This window comes from Piliocolobus tephrosceles, chromosome 6, assembly GCF_002776525.5.
Source record: "Piliocolobus tephrosceles isolate RC106 chromosome 6, ASM277652v3, whole genome shotgun sequence".
Classification (NCBI taxonomy): Eukaryota; Metazoa; Chordata; class Mammalia; order Primates; family Cercopithecidae; genus Piliocolobus; species Piliocolobus tephrosceles.
Window position 1 is genome coordinate 96,978,909 of NC_045439.1, and position 7,484 is coordinate 96,986,392.

At 37.3% G+C, this 7,484-nt stretch overlaps 1 protein-coding gene across 1 annotated transcript in view; it reads left to right on the top strand.

Annotated features, from left to right (window-relative positions):
• AGBL1 (ATP/GTP binding protein like 1) overlaps positions 1-7,484 on the top strand; it is a 606,328-nt gene that overhangs the window by 528,670 nt on the left and 70,174 nt on the right. The window lies entirely within an intron of this gene.

Sequence of the window (7,484 nt, forward strand, 5' to 3'; positions counted from 1 at the left end):
CAAAAAATGGGTCAATTTAAAACATGGCTGTACCTATACTAAGGATATTACATTGAGATGACTTACTGTAGATATGTTAATGGTATTTAAATATAGAAATTCAACTTAGATTTTGTCGTTCTGTAGGCAATAAAATTAGGGCCAACTGTTGAATTGTCAATCAATGTAAGGATGAATTTGATATTAACAAGAAATCTGAAAATGGAGCAGACTGCCCTGAGAAAGTAGTGGGCTACTGAATGTTTTCCAGAGTGATTAGCCATTTCTCAAGTGTAATAGGAGGGTGTATAATATTCCAGCTTTGAGGGGGAGGTTGAAATAGATTATTAACTTTAATGTCTCTTTCTATGCTAAGAATCTATGTCCAGAATGATTCTTGAGAGATGTTGATAAACCTGTTGGGAGAATAGTGATTAGTTTCACACTGAACTGACTTTATTTTACCTAGCTTTACTTAGTTTTTTAAAATGTTACTAAGTTTTTAAGCCAGAGTTACAAAGGTTACAAAGGGACACTTAACTAGCATTATGTTGTTTTATCTGCCTTGAGAATATTCTATAGTCGTATTTTTTCCCCTAATAATTTGTTGTATTTTCTCTTTAAAGAGTATGTGAATCATGTAACTGAAGATGTTTCCATTTTTGTTTTAGCAGCTATAAAGCCCGGGGACAAATTTGCCATTGAACATTTTAACAATGTAGGGTCAAATTGTCTCTGTATTTATGCTTTTTCTTCCTGCCTCAGTCTCTTATTTTAAATGACATTGTCTCTGGCTTTATTTTTATGTTTTGAATTTGCTTATGCTATGCATTCTTCTAAGTACCTCAAATCCTTTGGGAAATGCAATGGGAAGTGGATGAATGGATTGATAAGTGAATGCATATATAATGGCGTGGCAAATTGGTGTTTCTTTGGGTAAGTGCCTATAAGCAGTGATATTATCATTTTCCACAATGGCCTAGTAAGCTATCAATTCCTGTCCTTGCCAGTATTTTTCATTCTTACCCAATATCCAAGTTCTTATTCCCCAAATAGATTTCCCCAAATGATTTGGATAATCATCAACCCCAATTCTATGCTCATTCTGAACAGTTGTGGTAAACAACTATTTTTTTTTTTTTTTTTTGCTTGAGATCCAATTGGTTAATAACAAACTGGGTGACAATATCCTAGACCTGTTTTACATATCATAATTAGGGTTCAGTAGGTGCTTGATATATAAAAGAATGTGCTTCTAATAATAAAAGCCCCCATATTGAAAACAAAACTTATTAAAATACCCCCTGAATTATATACAGACTACTTAAATTGGCACTACATTTAGTCCCAAAATGATGGTACACTTGATTTGCCATCTTAGATTTAACTTTGAATTAATTTTTGAATAGTAAAAAGTGATTGCTTCTTTCTAGTTATTATTGATCTGAGCATGTATATAACATGCCCAGTTCTGGGCAACATCCTTGGAGAAGGATGTCAACAAACTGAAATAGGTTCGGAGGAAGTTAACAAATTTGTGAGGACTTTTGAAAGTGTGTTGCCTATCACTGCTGGAGCTATGAATGCTTAGTCTGGAAAGTGATTAAACTGACATGGTTATTTCTTTCAAATATTAGACTTTAATTTCTCCACTGTGCACTAAACCTTGTGCACATATGGAGTCTTCCAGAAACACAAATATTATCAGACAGGTGGTACATGTTCATGGTACCAAAATATACTTCATCAAGTGCCCAGAATATCTTAAAGGTCTTGCAAAAGGACTATACGGGATGTGGTTTTCTGATAACTGCCATGTGACAACCTACCTGTCAAGCCACCTCTGTGTATACCTCCTAGACTGTGTTCTGGTCATCCCCTGGCAGTATGGGATGGGTTAACTGTATCATTCAAACAATCTGCTTTTTGTTTTCCTACAGAAGGCACCTTAGGTAGATTAATTAGGAGAGATCCCTGTAGCCTGGAAACTGGTTCCTAGGAAAGGAAGCTGAACCAGAAAGAATCTGGGTGGGGAGCCCTGCTTTTCCTACCCTCACCTCCAAAGCAACTCCTGAATCTACTTTTATGGCTAAGCAGTGTCAAAATCAGATAATATAAAAGAGAAAATTGGGCTGACTTGTTCTTTCAGTGGCACAGTTCCAAAGCATTTTAAATCTTAAACATTCTAAATACTCCTGTAGTGCCCCTGGGAGAGCTGATGCTAATTTAATCAAGGCAGAGGAGGAAGTCTGTAACAGTATTCCCTGTAAGCTCTGACATTTTCCAAGGGTCCAGAGCCTGCTGGACACCATTTGTAATTTCTCCAGACTTTTCCTTTTGCAAAACCCTCCTGGATATTAAACTACCCTAGGATTGGTGGTAACTACAACCATTCCATTTCGTCTTATTTGCATTAACCTCCAGCCAGACCCTTATGGAGCAAACAGCTGACAAGGTCATTTGTTGTCAAAGGAGATAGTGGGAATAATAGGGAAAAAGTCTGCTCTCTGATAGTCATTTTGTCAAAAGAAAGTTACACAGATTTAATTAATAATGAGCAGATTCTTCTATAGACTTAGCTAACACTCAATTGAAGGTTATCAAATCCTCAGCCTGGAATTTTGAAAGTGGGCGGTACCTTATTTGATTTTGTTTTTAATATATTTACCTTTCCAATTATGTGTTGCTTATGCTGATAATACAATTATTTTGCATTTGCTGGAAATATTCTGAATTAGAATTGAGGTCTTGAAAATAGGTAGTACATTTCACAAAAATGTGACTTTAAAGCTAAGCTTTAATCAAGTTTCTGTTGAGTGCAAGTGGGTTAATTAATTCAATGAATTAATAAATGAATAAACAAATAAATAAATGATTTTAAAAGATATATGAGTAAGGTTCTTTCTGTTTCTGAAAAGACAGACAAGCTTCTGCCCAGCCAATTAAGACTTAAGAAGAAGGCACAAGTGGTGAGCTAAAGAGGACAAAGGGAAAGAAAAGGAGACGTTTTTAACTGGTGTTTCAGGCAGAATCCTCAGTAATGACACAGTCCATTTAATAGCAGTTTTAATTTCTCCAATCCCTTCTACATTCACCATGTTATTTTATTTTGAGGTGGTTTAGGCAAATTATCATCATTACTCCATCCAATAGATAAATAAATGGAGACAGATAGGATAAATATGTGCTTACAGTCACATAGCTGCTTAATAAATGGATTGAGGCCAGATCCCAGGGCTCTTGGCTTAACCACATACTCTTTCACTAGATTACCTGGACAAGCAAAATTTATTAATTATCTCCATTAAATGTAAACCACCAGTAGTTACTGTTTCTTAATTGTTCTCTCCTTTTCTTCCTTCTTCTCTCCCTTCTCTTTCTTCTCTTTTTCCTCTTTCCTTTATCCTTTCCTGTCTTCTTTACTTTCCATTTTTTCTTTCTTTAAAATATCACGACATTGGCAGACATTAGTAATCCCTTTGCCACAGAAAACCTAATCCTCACTAACAACGAGTCTCAGTTTTAGATTCTTAATTTATCACATGTTGTATGGTGGGAGTGGAGTTGGTGTAAAAATTTCCTCCTTCATAGAATTATTCTGAGGATTAAACTTGATCGTTATGTGAAGTGCTCAGCATGACTTCTAGTACACCGAGAGATTAAGTACTCAGTAAAAGGTAGCTGTTGATGCTGTGGTGTTGTATGCTCAGCAAGTAACAATGAAATTGAAACTGATAAAAAGAAATTCATCCTCATTTCAAAGAGAGGGAAATAGAGTCACAAAATATATAGTCCTGATTTGAGATGAAACCCGGGTATGCTATCAGTTACTTAGGGCTATTTCTGGGCAAATTTCAGTCAAGTTTAATATAGTCCTTGCATATGAAAAGATTTGTAATGGGTTGAAAAATACCCAGCTAGTGGGGAATACATGAATGATCTAGTTAACAATAGGATTGTGAAATCATAATCATGATTTAGTGGAATGGGTTGTTTCTAGTTTATAAACAAGATGGGAAATTATTTAAAGATCAGGACTTAACTAGGGAAATGTCTTTGGATTATGAAAATGAGAATTCTGAAGTTAAAAGCATTAGTAGAAAAAAAAATAAGGCCTGGAGGGAAGAAAGACTTCAGCTATGCCTTTGATCTCTTGGTGTCGATATCAAAAACCTTCCTTCTAAGTGGAATGCTAGGATCGCTGTTCCTCCAGCAGTGCACCAGTGGAGGCCTCATTCAGAATAGTGACACATCTTAAATCAGGCCTCTCACCCTGGCTGCTGAAATGTTGTTGGGTGTAGACCTGACTTGCAATTGTAGATGAAACCCTATGTCAAATGGTTCAATTACAGTTCAGAAGAAAGCAATGATAAGATAAAGGCAGTATAGGTCCACAAGCATTCTGAATGTGGGCAACTTCTGGCATCTCTCAACCAGAGGAGGTGGTTTCCTTTTATTCTCAGAACTCAAGATTGCTTACCCCTCAACATTCAGCCGCCCCCACCATCATCCATTTCTCCACATTACTTTGTAGACTTTCTGGACTTTATCTTTCCAAATATAGATTTCCTTGGTTACAGCACAAACCTTCCCCTCCAAAGGACCCAGTATCTGATGCATGTTTTAACATCCCACTTTTATGTGTTAAGTATGTGGTTGTTTAGGAAATAGTTGGAAACTGACTTAAGAATAGGGATATAAAATCCATTTAAGATTTATTTTAATATTGTTGTTCCCCACCCCCTGCCCCCCACCGTCTCAAGCATCTGGGCACTTGGCTGAAAGTTAGTGCAATGACACATACTTCCTGTCCCACTTAGCCCCCTATTTTCTAATATCCATCCATTTTACTTCCTAGATGGGCATTCTGCCTGAGAATGGGATAAAGCTGGCACAATACCTACCAGAAAATAAATCTTTGTTTTCAGAGAGAAGTATTGAATCGAATCTCTCAGAAGGGGAGGCTGACCCCTTCCCTCCCTTCCCACCCACTCCATCTGGAAGAGAAGAGAAACAGTGAAATTCGAAAGTTGCCAAAGTTTAATTACTTCTACTGAAAGTGCCAAAAAAACACGAAAGCTTATCCTTTAGTGGAAGGAACCCAGAGGGCCCTGTGGACATTTGCAGCAGTCTGTTTGCCATTTGTTTTTTTTTGTGTGTGTTTTTTTGTTTTGTCTTATTTTTTTTTTTTTTTTTTTTTTTGCTTTACTGTAGCCCCTGAGTAGCAAATTTCCACTTTCTTTTCTGAGAAGAGAGAGGACAGATTGTCCCTCAGAGACTTCAAAAGGGTGTTTCAGATTCTGCCACTAGAGACAGAACTACTGAGCCACCCCCAAATGTTTCTGCTTTAAGATTCACGCAATGTGAAATTTCAGGCAAGCATTTTCTTACACCATTAGCTTATCTTATAGACCATCCACCTATACAAATTGTGTTAAAATTACATCCGTTTCTAACAAACTCATCGGGGCCACCCGATGAGTTTTTTTTAAAAAAAAAAAAAAAACAGATATTAAAATAGATTTTTTTTTTTTTTTAGGGGAGCAACAAAAACTCAACAAACAAGCAAAGAAATAAAAATTACAAAGTTGCAATATGAAATCCTAGGCAATTATATGATAATTAACATTCTCATTAAACAACAGTTATCAATTACCTACCATATGTCAGATCTACACACTTTTATTTGTTTTATTATAATTATTTCTCATGACAACCCTGTGAAAGAAGGTAATATTTTCATTTAATAGGTTCAAATAAAGCTAAATTTTCGTTGAGGTTATGGGACTTGGACAAAGTTACCCATCTAATCACAAACAGATCTAAAACTTCAATCCATGTTTTCTGATCCGGAGGCCAGGCAATATTTACTCCTCAGTTAACTCTCGATTACACAGTGGCTGAACTAGCTTGTAGATCACCACACATTTATCTGCCTCTTCTTTTCCTGTGCTATATTTTCTATGTGCTTTACCTTTTAACAATACCTGTACAGTTGGGTTGACATATACCAACCTTAATTAACAGGTAACAAAATTCTCTTTTCTACTTTTTAGTAGGTTGGATAGGCAGGTGAATGAGCCCAATAATTAAAATTATATATAAATTATTATGAATTGCAATGATTGCTATTTTCACCTTTCTTTTTCTTTTTATTTCTTTTTTATTTTATTTTGTTTATTTATTTTTTGAGATGGAGTTTTGCTGCTGTTGCCCAGGCTGGAGTGCAATGATGCGATCTTGGCTCACTGCAACCTCCGCCTCCTGGGTTCAAGCAATTCTCCTGCCTCAGCCTCCTGAGTAGCTGGGATTACAGGCATGTGCCACCATGCCCAGCTAATTTTGTATTTTTAGTGGAGATGGGGTTTCTCCATATTGGCCATGCTGGTCTCAAACTCCCGACCTCAGGTGATCCGCCCACCTCAGCCTCCCAAAGTGCTGGGATTACAGACGTGAGCCACCGCACCCAGCTCACCTTCCTTTCATATGTAGCAGTCAAAACTGGTGACATGAAGAATATCTTTTTTTTAAAAGAACAAATTTGGAAGTTGAAGATAGTAAACAACATTGTTTGAAAGAAATACAGCTAACATTCCTTCAGCTTTTAGCAACAAGCCTGTTTGTAAAGGAATGTCCTTTTCATTACAAATGAGACATTGTAGGTTTTCTGTCCTGTTGGTGACTTTTTAAATAAAAAAAAGAGAATCTCACATCTTTAAGTTTTCTGCGAAATCAGCATGCTTTGCTTTTTGATTTCTGATGTCGCTTTCTTTTCAATCTAGTTCTTTGTGGATTTATTGCACAAATCTGTGCAGCCGCTAAAAATTGTCCTTTGATACAATGCAGGCAGTAAGCATTAACTTCTACATTGAGGGAAATTGGTATGGAGGATGATGGTGCAATCGGGGATTGGAAGCAAGTTGGGCTGTGTATTTCAAGCTCTTTTCACTTTCTAAATCTTTGATGTACCTCCTTCATTATTAACATCACATGGAATACAGAAATTGCCCTTAGAGGCTAAGACATTGACATTGATTTTGCTAGTCCAATCTCCAGTTGAAGCCAGGTTTTGATTTTTCAGCATATCGCAAAAGGTTCATATTTTACTGACCTGGACTCAGGCTGTGTGTGTGAGTGTGTGTGTGTGTGTTTGTGTGTGTGTGTGTGTGCATGTGTGTGTTGTGTGGTTTGGGCTGGGTTAGAGGAAGCAGCATTGGTTGAAAGAGTAAAGAGGGCCAGGCATGGTGGCTCACATCTGTAATTCCAGCACTTTGGGAGGCCAAGGCAGGTGGATTGCCTGAAGTCAGGAGTTCGAGACTAGCCTGGTCAACATGGTAAAACCCTGTGTCTACTAAAAACACAAAAATCAGCCAGACATGGTGGCAGGCACCTGTAATCCCAGCTACTTGAGAGGCTGAGGCAGGAGAATTGGTTGAACCCAGAAGGCAGAGGCTGCAGTGAGCCAAGATGGTGCCATTGCATTCCAGTCTGGGGTGACAGAGCAA